Source organism: Mauremys mutica, chromosome 4 (assembly GCF_020497125.1).
Source record: "Mauremys mutica isolate MM-2020 ecotype Southern chromosome 4, ASM2049712v1, whole genome shotgun sequence".
In the NCBI taxonomy this organism is placed as follows: Eukaryota; Metazoa; Chordata; order Testudines; family Geoemydidae; genus Mauremys; species Mauremys mutica.
The window spans coordinates 142514680-142531280 of record NC_059075.1 but is presented as its reverse complement, the minus strand read 5'-3'; the positions used below and the strand labels follow the sequence as shown (position 1 = coordinate 142531280).

Sequence of the window (16601 nt, the reverse complement as noted above, 5' to 3'; positions counted from 1 at the left end):
AACCACACAAGAATAAAAGGGCCTCCTGAGAAGGCATAACACACAGCTGCATTTGGGCATTTCTCTGCTTTTGACCTAGAGCTACTAAAAGTTTTCAGCACAGGATTTTTTTACAATTTGGAAAAGTTCTTGACAGCTTTTCCTCTTCTATGAGGAAGACAACTCAGATCTTTCCTTTCTCCCTCCACCACCATCAAAAACAAGTAAACGTTACAGAATACGAACACTAGATAAATTGATTTTGTGAGTGGTCACCTTCCATCTGTTGTCTGCTGACTCGTACTGTCTGTCATTCATTTCAAATCATATACAATTTTCATGTTTGTTAATCAGGTTGTTGTGTAACTATTTTGAGATATTTGGTAAAAGGTTCAACCTGGAGCAGAGCTGAGGTTGCTTTGTTGAAATGTGTGTTATTCTTACCAAGTCATGTGTTATATAGACAGGGAAAGATTGATGATGTTTTTAACTATTCACTTCCTTGTTTATGTACTTGGGTTTTGTACATGACATGATAAGGTGGTAGATTATCACTCAGCAACCTTAACTGGTTTTAAAAACAACGATATTGTTTCTAAAACAGTCACAGATAAACCCATTGGCTTTCTCTCTTCCAAAAATGGCATTCATCTTAAGAGGAGAATTTTCGACAAACACAGCTTTACATGGTTATTTTTTTAATCCCATATAATGTATCGATACAATATTTTTTTGCCAGTGAGAGCGGAGGCAGGTACGAGTTCTTAAGTATAAAGGATTTTTTTTGAAATTCAAATTATAGTACAATATGATGTTTTAAAAGCTGGGTTTTCATTCTTCAATCATTGCTTGAAGGAGCATTTTAGATTCACACTACATCTTAAATAGGAACATCTCCCAAGGTTAAACCAGTATTTTTTGTAGCAATTAAGAGAGGATCACTTTAAAGAAATGCATGTATGGTTAATATGAAATAGTATCCCATCAACTGTACTTAATGATTGTTTAACGCTATCAAGGAGTTTTAATGAGATCAAACAAAATGAAAGTTAAAGAAGTTTGTTCAGGGCCGCATTCTAACATGGTTAAAAAGCTCACCTTGTCTAAACCCGTTGCCATCTCACTCCTTCTGTGTCTCCTGCTTGAATCTCTCATCCTCCCCTTACTGTATACTTTGTCTTTATCCTCTTCCCCCACCCCTGGTGTTTTCAAGCTATCCCTAGGAGCAACCTGCCAAGCCACAGAGAAGACACTTTGGAAACTAACAGTGACATGATTATGCATTTTAAAATTGCTTTTCTTCTTCTTGCATTCAGGCTACCACAGCTTTCAAGAAAAACTTAGGCTACCTCACAAGAGCTGTATCTTTAAATGTAAGTCTCAGTGGTAAAGAGTAAAGTCATGTACTTTTGATGAAAACAAAATGTATTTTTAGACCGTAAATCTTGCAAATTTGCTTATCCACCTGTTTTGTACACAAAAACCAGTAATCATACAAGTTCTCAGCCAAGATGTCTATACGTACAGAGCTGCAGCGGCACAGCTGTGCCAATACAGCTGCAGCGCATCTGATGAAGATGCTCTATGCCAACGGGTCTCCCGTCAACATAAAAAGCCCACCTCTGCAAGCAGAAGCTTTGTTAGCAGGAGGAGCTCTCCCGCTAAAATAGCGCTGTGCATACGAATGCTTGTGTCAGTGTAACTTATGTCGCTCGGGGGGTGGAATATTCACATCTCTGAGTGACATACGTTTTGCTGACAGGCCGTAGCGTAGACCACAGATTCTCAACCTTTTTCTTTTTGAGGCCCCGCCCACAACATTCTATAAAAACGCTATGGCCCACATGTGCCACAACAAGTGGTTTTCTGCATATAAAAGCCTGGGCTGGCATTAGGGGGTAGCAAGCAGGGCAATTGCCTGGGGCCCCATGCCACAGGGGTCCCTGCGAAGCTAAGTTGCTCAGGTTTTGACTTCAGTGGCAGGGCTCAGGGACCCATGCTTCAGCTTTCTGCCCTGGCCCCAACGAGTTTAACACTGGCCCTGCTTGGCAGACCGCCTGAAACCTGCTCGTGGCCCCCGGACCCCTGGTTGAGAACCACTGGTGTAGACATAACCTAAGTGAGTTCTCATCTCGGTAAACCCTCATTACATTACTAATATACCACAGCACATTTACTAGGTTTTTTTTATTAGAGCAGGGTGAAGTAAGGTAATTCCAATTCGCAGAGAAATTTTTTTTATTTCAAAATTTGGTTTCATTCCAAATCAGAAATGAAATGCTTAGTCTAACTAAAGACGCGTTTGGGTCACATTTTAATGACTGTGATATACAGGAGGTCAGACAGATGCTCTATGGTTCCTTCTGACCTTAAACTCAAACTCCATGCAATTCTCTGCAAAAGAAAAAGGAGTCCAGGGCAGTCTGCCTGGTGAGCCACAGACCTTGAGAGCCCGGGCTGTTGAAGAGCTGTGAGGCAGCACATCCAGGGCTTCCAGGTTCCTATCAGCTCACCAGGCAGGCTGCCAAGGACCCTGCCTGGATTCCGTCGGACCTTTGTCAAAAAAAACCAGTCTCCACAAAACGTTTCAATTCTGATGAATGGGCAAATTCAGATGATAAAGTTTTATCAGAATTTTTTTCCAACAGGCTGTTTATTACTAATCAAAAAACAGGTTCTATCACAAGCAGGTGACAGCTGTATTCTCATTCAATTTTGGTGTAACACTGACATTTAAGTATTCTGGACCTCCCAATCCTCATCTATAAAATATTAGCAGTTCTCTACCTCATCAGGATGTTGTGAGGATAAATACATTAATGATTGTGAGGCACACAGATATCATGGTAATGAGGGCTGTAAGTACCCCTGGAGGAGTGAAGGAAAAGGAAGAGAGAAGCCAAGAAGCCAAGACACAAGGCAAGGAGGGAAGCACCGTTTGTGCACCACAGAGCTGCCACGTATTCTACATTAAACATTTAAAATGTGTTTTACATAAAAGAGGGAGGGGAAAATGTTCAGCCCTTAACTCTAGTTCAGTGTTTGCTAGATTATAAACTAAATTCCAGAAAATACTAAGATTCCTTGAATAGCTGAAGCAGTAATAACCAGGTTGTGTATACATACATTTGATTTAGCTATGCAGCCTGCTCTAAAGGTCATGTTTGCATATGTAAGTCTAGGGATTCTCACTACCTTAAAAAGCACTTCCAAGTTTAGTCTATAAGTAACGCACAAGCAACAAAACTGTCGCTACCTTCTATGCACGCGGGCTAATTAAATGTCTGTTCTAACAATCATTGTTTAATTACCATAAAATGGATGTTTTTCATTCATGAAAAATAAATGGTACACATAAAATTGTTAAATGCCTTGGGTGATGAGCACCCATTTCAGAAAAAGAAACCCCTAATAAAAACAAAAATGTAGTGCTAAAATAAATCTATTCCTAATCAAAGATGCACCTCAAAGTTCTTTCACTAAGTAGCAAGAGCAACACTGAGACTTCACAGGAGTCTGACTTGCAGTAAGTTAATTACTCCACAGAAAAATAGCAGTTTTAATAACTTCACTTTATTGCACGTGAGAGCATCTAATATGCCTGCTAAATCCTTTATTATTCATCTCTCTCATTTAGTATTATTCCCCAGATCCTGAGGAGAAAACCACACACACACACACACACACTTCATTCTAGTACTAAAAGGCACTGACAACTCATACACAAGTTCACTGAACAGGTTGTTAAAACATCAAAATACCAATATCTACACTGAGCATAAAAAGCTCAGTTTTCCCCTGAAACTCTCAAAAAGCAGTGCAAAATTTGTCTTAATTACTTGTTGAGTACAGTGTTCCAAAATCTTTCAAGTCTGCTTTTAAACTACTTATTTTGCTCATAGCACAAAGAACTATGGAAGCTTTAGTTAAAACTCAAATACATCCTCTTCATAAAGGGCTTTGGTAATTGAAGACTACCCATCACCCTGTATCTGTGAATCAGTACAACACTCACGCATGTTGAGGGGATAGCCAGGCACAGTGTGAGCAGGTGGTACCTAACTCCCTCACATAGCTCGACTGCACCTCCATTCTTGAGAGCCAACACCCATGATATTCCAGTCTTGGGCCTTTCTCTAGCAGACACTGCCAACTGTGTGGTAGCAATCGTGAGAGATGCAGGAATGAAGGCTAGGAGGCGACCAAGTTTATTTTTGCTTGTAAACTAAACCTCACACAGCTTTCTATACAGTGGCATGAATTGGAAAGTTTAAGTCGAGTTTATATTTTGTACAGGGCACGCAGCCATGTTTTCACAGGGGCCTGGTTTTATTTGGCACACGCAGTTTAGGCTGGCCTCAGTCACATGTGAAATGTTCATAAACCTAAGTGAAGTAAATGTCTCTAAATTGCCTACCTTCCCACAAATGATACTGGCAACACCCTCAAGCAAAATATTTGCCACTGTAGAGCACCAGGATTACTTTAACCCCTAAATTAACTAAGATCTTCTTTTATATAAGTAAAAGCTACACAGAGCAGGTGGTTCCACACTTGATGACAGTATGACAACATTTTTACAGCACTTTTGCGAAGATCTGATTAAAAGAGGATATACAGATGGAGAAACGAAGGAATTGAGAGGTTAAGTGACTCTCTCAAGATCACACAGTGAGTCAGTGGCAGTGGGGACCACCACCAAAGACAGTTTTGCCCTTTAAAGCATACCACCTCACTGCACTACCTATTTTAAGGTTGGTCTCTTGCTTTCTTGGGCCAAGCCCTGCTATCTTTACCCAGGAAAGACTCCCAGTGACTTCAAAGAGAATTTTGTCTGAAGATTAGACCATTAGCTTTTGGTTTGCAAGGACTGAAAGTATTGCTGGGAAAAAAATACTAGCTCACAGGGAGAAAAAGGGTGCTAAATCACTCTGTACCTACCTCTCTGGCCAGTCTCAGAACCACATTGCCAGACTAGAGTTGGCTGGAAAACTGTTGAATTTCTTTTTTTTTTTTTTGGGGGGGGGGGGGGGGGGGGGTGACAAAAACTCTCTCTGATAATTTTAACTGAAGGAATATTCAAGTCTTTGACAGCTCTATGATCGATTCTGAGGAGAATCGCATTCAGTCTTTCTTGGGCAGCAGAAGGTCCTACAACACAGGCCTTGGATGTTCATAAAAAAGGGGTACCATTACTTTCACGCTGTGAGTTTTAGACCTCTTGCCAGATTCTCTTAAAGATTTAAAATCTTTCCAAAGCTGACAGGCTTAAGTGGACAAAACAACCTTGGCAGTTCACCCCTAAAACTTCTTAGGGAAATTAATTTGGCACCCATCCTCAAAAAGGGGAAAAAGCTTCCTATAGTTTAACACAGTTTTGTAGAGTCAGTGTTAGCTTCTAAAAAGATCATGACTCATTTCAACAGAAACAGCTGTTCAAAAAAAAAATCTTATAGGCAACCTGGTTTCAAACAAGGACACTGAGTTTAACATAGAGGAAAGAGACAGCATCAATAATCATACTTGGTGCATTGATTAGATGATGTAAGCAGCAATGGCACTGATCCAGAAATACTCCCCTGTTCAACAACTCTCCTAGATGGAATTAAAAACCATCTCCAATAATGACACTTGCAGAAGTAATTTCAAGAGAGGTTAAATATGACTGAGGCAGACAAAAGCCAAAAAAGGAAAAAAATAAAATAAAAGTCTTTAAGTGATAAACCACAAGAAACTAGAAAAGGAAAATTTCACCAGTTTTAGTATTGGAGATTCTTGCTGCATTCCAAAACAAGTTCACAGCTTAAAATGCTTGTTCAACATATGCCCTGGAGATGCTCAGTTTTGTACACCTATCAGTCCCTTAGAACACATAAGATTTTAATTTGTGTGTTAATTGTCAGATCCTACAATAGCCTTAATTTGCATGGCTATTAGGAGACCGTTTAATCTTCCCCACTAAACATTCAAAATTAAAAACTTCCATTAAATCATATTTTTTTGAATCACTATACAAATCCAACATTGTAATCTGAGACACTGTGTACCACATAGTAGTTTTGAAAAGGATTTTTCAACCCTCAAGCCATAGGGATGCAGTTCACTCTACAACTAGCTTGGCAATAAAATTATAACATCAACCACAATAAAACAAAGTTTCAGGCTTCAAGCTCTACGTCAGGGGTTCTCAAACGGGGGTCGGGACCCCTCAGGGGGTTGCGAGGTTATTACACGTGGGGTCGCGAGCTGTCAGCCTCCACCCCAAACACCGCTTTGCCTCCAGCATTTATAATGGTGTTAAATATATAACCAAGTGTTTTTAAATTTATAAAGGGGGGGGGGTCGCACTCAGAGGCTTGCTGTGTGATGAGGTAACGCCCAGAGGCCCTGATGTCCTCTAATGTCATGTTGAGCTTTGTAATTTGTAGAAGAGCTGAACTAATTTTAGTATTAAATTGACTTGTGCTTCATCTTACATTTATAGTCAACTTTAAGCAACCCAGTATGTGCAACAGAGACAGGCTATAAAACACAGAAGTTGCAGGACAAAGAAAGCTATGTGCCATCAGCTTCTGCACCATTCTGAGACAGCACCTTAGACTAGAGCATGAACACAGGCCTTCAGAGAGGTTTAAAGGAGATTCCCAAAAGTGGGGTTTTTTTATGCTACATATGGACTGTAATAACCCAACTCAAGATGTCTTATCATGATAAGAGTCTGGTTATTTGCATAAATGTTCCATGTGAGCATGCAGTCTGGGCCAGCTACCACCTGCAAGCTGCAGCTTTAATCTGACGTATTATTTTCCAATTATTTCCAATCATAATTAATGTCAAAACAAAGCCACAACCCAAAACATCCAAAACCATATTATTTATTTATATGTATCTACACATACCTTCAGGCTTGGTAACCAAGAAGAATATTCAAGACATGACATTAATGGATCAAGTTCCATGGTTACCATTTTAAAGTGTCCCTGAAAAGGCTTGAAAGTAAAGCTAAATTGCACTACATATAACCTTACACAGAGGACTGTTTTGCCTTTAAACTATCACGTGCACTTTCACTTCATAGTAGGTGGTATATATATAAAAGGATGTCAGTTGTTTGTAATGAAAGGGTTTTTCTGACTAGCCTCTCCCTAAAACTCCAAATGCATTCACATTAGAGAAGAGAATGCTATAAAAAGGGGCACAAGAAGTGCCCATTTGAACACCAACTGAAGTCAATTCAATAAATCTAGCTCAACTCCTCCTCTTCCCACACAGGCCTTTCCAATTTTGTCAACAGTCCACTGTAAGCTCTATTTTCAAGTAATTTGTCAAAAAAAGGTACATGATACTGTCCAGGTCAACTATAGAAAACAGCAGAGCTCTCACCACAGCCTGATTTCCTGAAGTGCTGAGTACCCACAACTGGGTGAAGTGAATGAGAGCTGTGGGTGTTCAGAGCCTCTGAAAAATCAGGCTCCGTAGCAATTCGAACACAACCAATATTGCAATTTCAATGACAAACATACATGTTCTAATACTGAAGATATTCAACATGGGTGATATCTTTGGATCCAACAAATATTTTAACAAAAAATAAACATTCCAACAAGCCTCTAACCTGTGGTTTCAGCCACTCAAATTAAATGCAACCGGTCTGTTCTCCTGTAGTGCTCTCACAAGCAGCAAAGTTATGCAATGTGACTGATTGACAAACACAGTAACTGCTACTAGGTGTGACAAATTGCCAGAATGTTGCCTCCTTCAACAGCATTTGACAAAACAGTAACAGTTACCTACTAGTCACTTACTCCTTCCAGTCCCTCAACACATATATTAAACACTGAAGCTGCATACACATCCAACTGTCCCATTTAAAATGATGTAATTAAATTTATCTGCTTCAGTCATATTATATCCATCACTGTGATCCTTTCAGCACCTTGCCCCCTTTTTGGAGCATGAAATGTAGGTAACAAGAATGACTTTGTTAACATGGGACCACGTTTGCCAAGTATTAGCTTCTGCAGGCAAGTTCTCAAAGTGTGTCTGACAATTGGGTAAGGATTTAACCATAGCTGCTGTCCTCAAATGCACCAGAAAACATAAAAGACAACAACAGTTTTAAAAAATGATAACTAACACATAGGGCATTAACTACAAGATAACAGAGCTGAAACTCCTGTAAGGCAATATAAGCTCTGCTTATTGAAAAAAAACAAATGAGCAGGCCCCAAAATAAACATGTATGCCAAGTGCTCACATGAGGATAGCATAATATAAAGACCTAGACAGACTCTATAAGGGAAATCCAATTTACATCCCAATAAAGAACTTAGTACAAGAACTAGTCTCAAAAACTTATTTTCTCTTTTAGTAGTGTCCTCTTATCAAAGAAGTGACAGTAAGACAACACGCTATTATTGCTCAGAGCAACATCACATAGCATCTGTACACAGAAATGTTTCACTATAGTCTAGGAAAAGGCATAATAAAGGCCTAATAATAATAATTGGTTTATTTGTGCTGCCTTCAATCCAAGGACCTCAGAGCTTTTACACACTGAATTAAGCCTTGAAACACACTTGAGAGGCAGAAATACACAGAGGTCACAGTTCACCTAATGTAAAGCACCACTGAAGGCCTCACTTAATTAGGCTAAGCAGCTTGCACATTCAGTTGCAAAAATGATTTAGCAACGCTTCATTTTAATGTATTAAAAAAATTGTAAATTACATGCATCGGAATAATGATTAGAGAAGTCTGTCATTAACCAGCTCTCTGGTTAATGGAGTAATTCTTTGCAGTGCAGGTTTTATTTAAGTGTCAGAGATTCAAAATGTCACTTTTCAAAAAACACAAACAAAAAAACAGATTAGGCTCTCATTAATATCAGTGCCAATCTGGAGTCACTCCACTGACTTCAGGTAAGAACTGAACTTGACCTCAGTTGAAAACTGACTTCAGTGGAGACACTCTGAATTTACACAGTAAACAAAACAGAATTTGGCTTTAGATTTAAAAAGTACCTATATGTAGTCAAATTCATTTTTAGAAAGCAAAGGTCAAAGTCAATTAATGTATGTACACATAATCTTGCCCTCATCCTATACAAACAGTCAATATTTTAAATCTGACCATGGCGCCCACCTTAACACCATGATGAGTACAGTCTAAAAACCTAGAAAGATGAAATAATCTAGGCATAGTAGATAGAACATTAACTCAAAGGATAGGACTGACCCAATAAATAGGCAGACTACTCTGTGGTGTTATTGGGACATGAAAGGCACAAGTTTCTCTGCAAGTTTTGTACCTCGTTTAGTTACAAAACCTAACGTTACGGTAATAGAAGCTGACAAGGAATGTATATCCCATCCCCCACCCCCCAATGTTTTCAGTCTGTTCACTCTGCATTTGACAGCATTATGTGTGTAGTTCTTTTTCCACTGTTTCCACAGCACATTTTGCTTCTCCCTAGCTGCAAAGACCATTAGAGCTAAACCAAACTAAAATGATTACTGACCAAAAATTAGCCACCCCTCCACATCTGCCCTTAACCCACCCACACAATTTCAAAATTAGACTTAAAGGTAAACAAACTGTTTCTGTCAAACCAGTGCAAGTTACAGGGGCTCCTCCCTGAAAAGCCTACCCACCCATAGCCTCTTTTTGTTAAACGCATTAGCTAGAGTGTGTCAGATAGCCTTTACTACCATGGTGGTATGAAGGGAAAGGCAGTCTCTCAGAAACCAAGGTCCGACCCATTTAAAGATGTGATAGTTTAAATCTATCATTTTATACTGCATCTGGAAATGAACAGGAATTAGAACCTGAAACACAGGTATTAGGTGCTTCAGCAAGAAAGATCAGTTACCAGCAGGTGGTCAGCTATACCCTAGAACAAGTGAAAGTTTCACCCCTACCTTCTATTCAACCTCCTCCCTCCCCTCCAAAAAAACGAGTTTAGAGAATGGGCAATAATTAACCAGATTATCAGAGTCACAGGGAAGCTGGGACAGTCCTCTAATAATGGGCCTGTTATCTCTCTCTAAGGTTTTATCAACCACCAGAGACATGGACCCAACTCAAAAGTGGTAGCTTGAGGTCCCCGTACCCCACCACTATAATAATACCAATTGAGAGCCAAGCAGAGAAGACCCTGCTCTCCACAGAAGCTAAAAGCTCAGTCTGATCTAATTGATCTTACCCTCAATGTACAACAAAGGTTCCTCATGGCAAGCAATGCTCTGCTACCAAAGACAGCAGTCAGCAACCTTTCACCAAACTATCCACCATTCAATATAAGGCCACAGATCAGAACTTTCTGGATGAGATGGTGGAAGCAAAGTCTCAGTTTTTCATCCTAAACAGTCACAGCATGAGATTAACAGAAATGTTGCAAAGTGTTTTCATAAACCTGTGATATGGGAACAACAAAATAGATCACCTACCCTGACGGGAGAGGTGCAGCCCAACCTTAGTATCCAGGAGGCAGTGGTTAGTCTATGAGAAAGGTCTGGCCTCCTACCCATTATAAAACAACATTTCAGCTAGATGGAGTCAACCAGCAACTATGAAAGTCCTATGGTGGTCATGGCAGCCATAACAAGATACTAAATAGTTTTACACTGTTTGAATAAACTGAAAATGTAAGATGTATGGCCTACATTTTCAAATTAACTAGTGATTTTTGGGTGACCAACTTTAAACGCCTCATTTTAAGAGGGTGGGTGCTGAGCATTCACTGTAAAAAAATCAGGCCACTGGAAGATGTCTCCATTTGGGCACCCAAAATCGCTAGTCACTTTTGAAAATATTGGTCTATGCATCAGAGTCTTTGTTTAATTGGAGTGAGGAGAGCTAGAGAAGAAAGCAATTTTTCAAGCATCCACAGCTGTCTGGAGATTTTTAATAAGATGCTTTTCAGAGTCTACCTTGACCATCCATGTATGAACTCCTTTAATGACTTGTCAAATATGCTCATTTTCCAATACTGCACGCTAAACTGGTCTTAATGTCATTAGCTATCTGCTTTATCTACCAAATCAGGTTTAGTATGAAAGAATTTTTAGCACATGCCAGGCAATGTACACGGAAACCAAGTTGCCAGCTATACCCCCTCAGAACCATTACTCTATAACAAATCTCATCTGACCTTTGAGGATTCTCTGTTGTGGCCTGCTTAGACACTTATTAAGAAAAGCATGATCAAATCAATTCAGAACATATTCATCTGGGGCCTTACAGCTTAGATTAATGCCATTTAATCTTGTAGCTTTTTTCGAACACTGGCGATTCTCTATGAAACAGAATTGAGACAACATGATTTATATACTATAACCAGGTTTTATCCCAAAAGCCTTACATTACAACAACCAATACTATTTGGACTAGTAAACATGACATTTAACATAGTACCTGTGGAAGCAGCATATTACATGTCCCTTTATAAGAATCACAACTTTTTTTTTTTTAAGAAACCTACATTGATCAGACAGACACAACCTATATGTTGCTAGAGGAAAGGAGAGTTAGAAAATAACCTTTATAGAATAGAGAAGTTAATATCAAACTATAGAAAGTAATCCCCTTTGTATAATTCATGAAGGATGAACTAAGCAAATCTAATTAGGAAGGACAGACTAGGACATGTTCATGGACATCTTCACAGTTTTTACTGAGCACAGTGGTTTTCCACAGCATGGCTGAAGTGGGGCATCAGGCCTATATTATTAAGGTAACTTCAATGGAACTACATCAGGAATAAATTTGGTTTGTCTCAAGTCTTGGAGTCTGAGTCCAGAGATGATGTAGAAATGGTAGTTCCCGGCCAAAGTGCCTCCATCCACAGACATCTAGGATTTTCCCTGGGAACCCATGTTAGTATTCCAAGGAGGAGTGGAAAAGAAACGGCCCCAAAATGAAGGAGTAGGGGGATCTTTAGGACCAAAACTGGGCACAAAGCCAAGTTCAGATCTGAGAACCTCCACTTAAATTGTAAGGGAGGAGTCACCAGAAGAACAAACCTCAACTGAATATTTTATGTTTTCCTCTAATTAAAATAATTTGGATGTTGTTTAATTTACAAGCTTTGAGCATCAAATGAGTAATCATTTCTGCAGTAACTTGCTTATATGCCCAAGGATACGTTTATTTTTCTTCCAAAATTAACCCTGAAACACATGAAATGATCTAGACATTCTAACAGCCATTATTTCAACTTAAAATTGATACGATGACACGCTGGCAAATCTAATAGATGTGCAATAAGGTTACTTCTTTTAGTTTGTCCCCTAAACTAAAAAATTCTAAATTTAGTTGAAAGTAAAAATTCAGCAAGATAAGAAAAAGGAACTTGACTCTATGACTAATGACAACTTCTGTTTTTGTACAAGAGTGAAGAAGGGGGAACAAGTTTATTTCTAATTGTATTGATTTTAGAAATCAACTATGATTGAAAACACTTTACACACAAATTAAGTCCCTTCTGTTGGGCTGATCTAGTCAAAATCATAGGGATTTATCATTAGTGTGCGTCATACGTACATGACTGAAAAATTCATCTTGCACGTTTTATGCTCTATTTGAAATACAGTGAACTTCACTATATTTGCAGTTAGCAGCAGAAAGCATATTACATTTTCAATCATATTCAATATCAGCAAAAAGCCGATAATGCTATAATCCCCTTTCCATGGTAAAGAGACCCTTCTTTCTTTGTCCGCACTGCACTCACTGTAAGAGGAAATAGTACAAACTCATTTGAAGTGTGGGCTTTGAGGACATTAATTGGCACTCTAGAGCCAACATGGTAGTTTAGCAAATTAATTAAATATTCCCAAAGGTTGGTTGCCACCCACATGGGCTATGGCAATAAATACATTAAAAATAAAAAACCTAACCTCTCTGTGGATGGCATCTGAACATAGGAAGATTGGGTCAAACAAGGTACCCAGGTAAGATTCAATTTTCTTTCCAACTTCTGACACCCTGACTTATGGGATCTGGTTGGTTGTGGGGGCATATGTCTGGTCTACACTATAAATACACACAATATAAGGCAGCTTATGTCAACTTAACTCAGTAAGCATCTACACTAAAATGTCACTCCCACCAATGTAACTTGCCCACTACATTGACTGAACTCCACCTCCTCGAGAGGCATAGCACTTAGGTCGACATAGTTAGGGCAACACAGTGTCAGTGTAGACACTGCATTGCTTACATTGCCTGTTGCTGCCTTTCAGAAGCTGTCCCACAAAGCCCCACACTGACAGTTAAATCGGTGCAAGTGCTCCTAGTGAGGCTATGCACTGCCGATACAAGGAGTGTGGTGTGGACATGCAAAAGCAATTTAATTACTGCAGTGGCTAGAAGTGGACTTAACTTCGTAGTGTTGATTTGCCCAAGGAGTCGTGTTTCTAGGATCAGAAGCTTTCACAAGTTATGTACAGTTGGCTAATTAAACCAAAAGTTGACTAAGGCACTGAGCACTCTTCTAAAAAGAAGGTTTCACTAGAGTTGTGCTTTTTTTCTTAGCCTTCTGTTAAATAATGATAAACACTTCAATTAAGCTAAACCATACGAACATAAACATCATGAGTTTACTCTGCAGTTGTCCAAATGCATTCTTAATAATAAAATACCTCTCTCACTGCCACATCAGCTCAACACTAAAAACGTAACCGTTGCTCATCAAGAACACTTGCAACTGCTGTATAAACTTATGTGAACATAGGCTACTAATCAAGTTGTCTTCAACAGAAGGAAAAGAAAAGACTTTAATCAGAGTGAAAAAAAATCAGTATCTATCTCATAGCTTACTATAAAGGGATACTCTTGGAGGAATTCTGTGCCACTGCGCATGCGCAGAATTTATGTTCCCTACAGATTTCTTTGCTTCTCCACAGAAAAAATGACTTTCTGAAGGAGAAGCAAAGGGAAGCCACAAGAACAATTATGCGACCCTCCCCAGCAGTATGTTTCGGGGGCCCAGGGCAGCTGGAAGAAAAGTAAATCACTGTGTAGCAGGCAGCGGGACTGGGGAAGACCCAGTTAGTGGCTCCTACCCTGCCCCAGGCTCAGCTGCTAGTCCCGACTGGGCGGACAGGACTTCCTCTTCCTTTGCACAGCATCCGGGGCCGAGTCAGACCCACCCCCAGAGTTCTCCCTCACCTGAAGGAAGCTCTACAACCCCCTCCCCCCCACGCTTTCCGCGCCCATCGCGCCTCAGCTGCAGGGGGCGGGAGCCCTGTACAGGGAGCTGCTTTCCCATCCGCCCAACCCCTGTGCCTCCAGACCTCCACACCGAGCCTCACCTCACTGAACTCGGAACCCCTCCTGATGAGCCCCACTCCCCCATAACCACCCAGACGAGCCACCCGCACCCAGATCCCCACCATGCCCCAAACAGCGGCATCTGGACCCCCCCCCCACTGAGTCCCCCACACCACCCTGCTGAGCTCTCTTCCCCCTATACCCAGACCCCCCACACTGAGCTCCAATCACCTTCACCTGGACTCCTCTGCAGAGTCCCATTACCATTGCACCCAGAACTCCCCCCAACAAGTCCCTGTGCATCCAGATCCCCCCACATCCAGATCCCCCACTGAGCTACCCGCACCCTGATTGCCCCACACAGAAACCTCTCAACCTACACCTGAATCTCCCCAAACTAAGCCCCTCCACACTTGGATCCTGCCTTGCTGAGCCGGCCTGGTGCACCTGGCACGGAGGGGCAGGGCCCTGGGGTGTTTCTGGGACAGGCCCAGTCCTTGCGCTGTGTCAGGTTTGGGTGCAGCCTCACCGCTGAGTCCATGCACAGTGATCTCCCTCCTCTGTGGAGCCAGTGGCCTGTGCTCCCCAATGCCATGGTGGAGCCTCCACACTTATTTGACAAATAACATTTGCAAAATTTTAAAATACTGTGCATAGAATTTTTATTTTTTGGCACAGAATGCCCTCAGGAGTAGGAGAGTCTTCAAAGAACTGCACTCTAATGAGAAGAAAAAGAAAAAAAAAACCAACAAGCTTCCCTTTACAAACGAAAGTAGGCCTACAATGGAAAAACAACCATCTATCCAGACACAACCCTGGGACTGGTTGAATCAGGTTACCTGTCTCCAAAGTCCACTTCTATTAGAACTAAGTACACAAAGTCACCAAAAGTGCCTAAGGAAAATTGAGGTTCATACCATCTCACATTAGAAAATGCAAGGACATGCATAAATGCAGAAACTCTCTATATTAAAAATAATAATCTAAAACCACTCTATTTCTTCAGTTCCAGTACTGCAATCAGATCCACCAATGGACCCTTGCACCCATGCAGAGGGCTCCATCTGGCACATGATGCTACCTACAGCTATCTGATTGCAGGACTGGGGAACAATTTTGAGTTCTAAGTAGGCACCTCTGCAAACAGTATCCCAAACATATGGAGTAAAGATTTAAACTTTAAATATGTTCAAAAGATTCACTTCCTGCATCACTAAAAATAGACACATATTCCTTAAAACCAAGACACTATGATTTTTCTTTTAAAAAATAATTAAATTGATGGTTGATAACTTGTCTGTAGTTTTAAACAACATTAAGTAATCTGGAAAAGAGAGACTATTTATAGATCCATTAAAAAAATATATGTAAAATTGCACTGAATGAATTTATTCTCCAGATAACACATCAAGTCCTCTACGTGGACATAGTACAGGACAGAAGTAATACTATGATATATCAGTACATACTAAATTTTAGATTTCATTATGCATGAAGACTGTGTTTCAATGTACAGTTAAAACTTAGATATTATCATATGCTCACATGTTATATCAATGACATCTAACTAAATTTCAATTCTTTAATTGTATCTGCAATGCCATCCTCATATTAGGTGAAGACGCATCAAATATATCACAAAATAGTCTACATATATCTGTATATTTGAAGCCTTTGGTTTCAATTCTAAACCATTTTGACATATTGTGTAAACACCAGTCTCTAAATGAAAACATTAACATGTCACTGGAACTACACTGTGCTAATAAATTATGCCCTGTTCAGCCTGTATTCCTCTCAAAAATCTTACCAAAAGATACCTGACCTAAATACCACCAAACTGAAGCCAACAGACATGATTAAATATTGTGTGTTTGGTTTAATTTGAGCCCACAAACCCAATATAACCTTTGCTCTTCAAATACCAAGTGGGTCTACTAAATCTAGCAAAGTTTTTGCATTTTATGTAACCCCTAGGTTAGTTCAGTTACAAGCTTTTAGATTTAGCTATCCTAAATTTATAAACCCCGTGAGAAATAACTATGAAAATAAAAGGATAACTCACTTCACTGTTGAGGATCTTAGTTTGATGGAACACCAATATTCCCCTTGTCCCCGTGTGTCCCGCTTTGATGAAAATACTGTGTATGAAAACAGATTATTTTTAGACTCAGTATGTGAAAGCACAGTACTTCCTGTCTCAGCTCCACCTTAAAAACTACACATACATTCTCTTTTTGATTTCTGCAGCCAGTATTTCATAACCCCTGCTATCAAATGCAATGGAGGGGATGTCGAAGGGACAAGGTGTTAGACACCTGAAATGTCAATTCCCTAGTTCATAACTC

General features: G+C 40.0%; 1 protein-coding gene across 6 annotated transcripts in view; it reads right to left on the bottom strand.

The window, feature by feature from the left end:
* Positions 1-16601, bottom strand: part of RAP1A (RAP1A, member of RAS oncogene family) — a 72709-nt gene that overhangs the window by 51875 nt on the left and 4233 nt on the right. For 4 of the 6 annotated variants that reach the window (XM_045015025.1, XM_045015022.1, XM_045015023.1 and 1 more), the window contains one exon: positions 16319-16394. The exons of the other annotated variants lie outside the window; for them this stretch is intronic. The gene's annotated coding sequence lies outside the window, so the exon portion shown is untranslated. The remainder of the gene's footprint in view (positions 1-16318; positions 16395-16601) is intronic. 6 annotated transcript variants of the gene reach the window in all.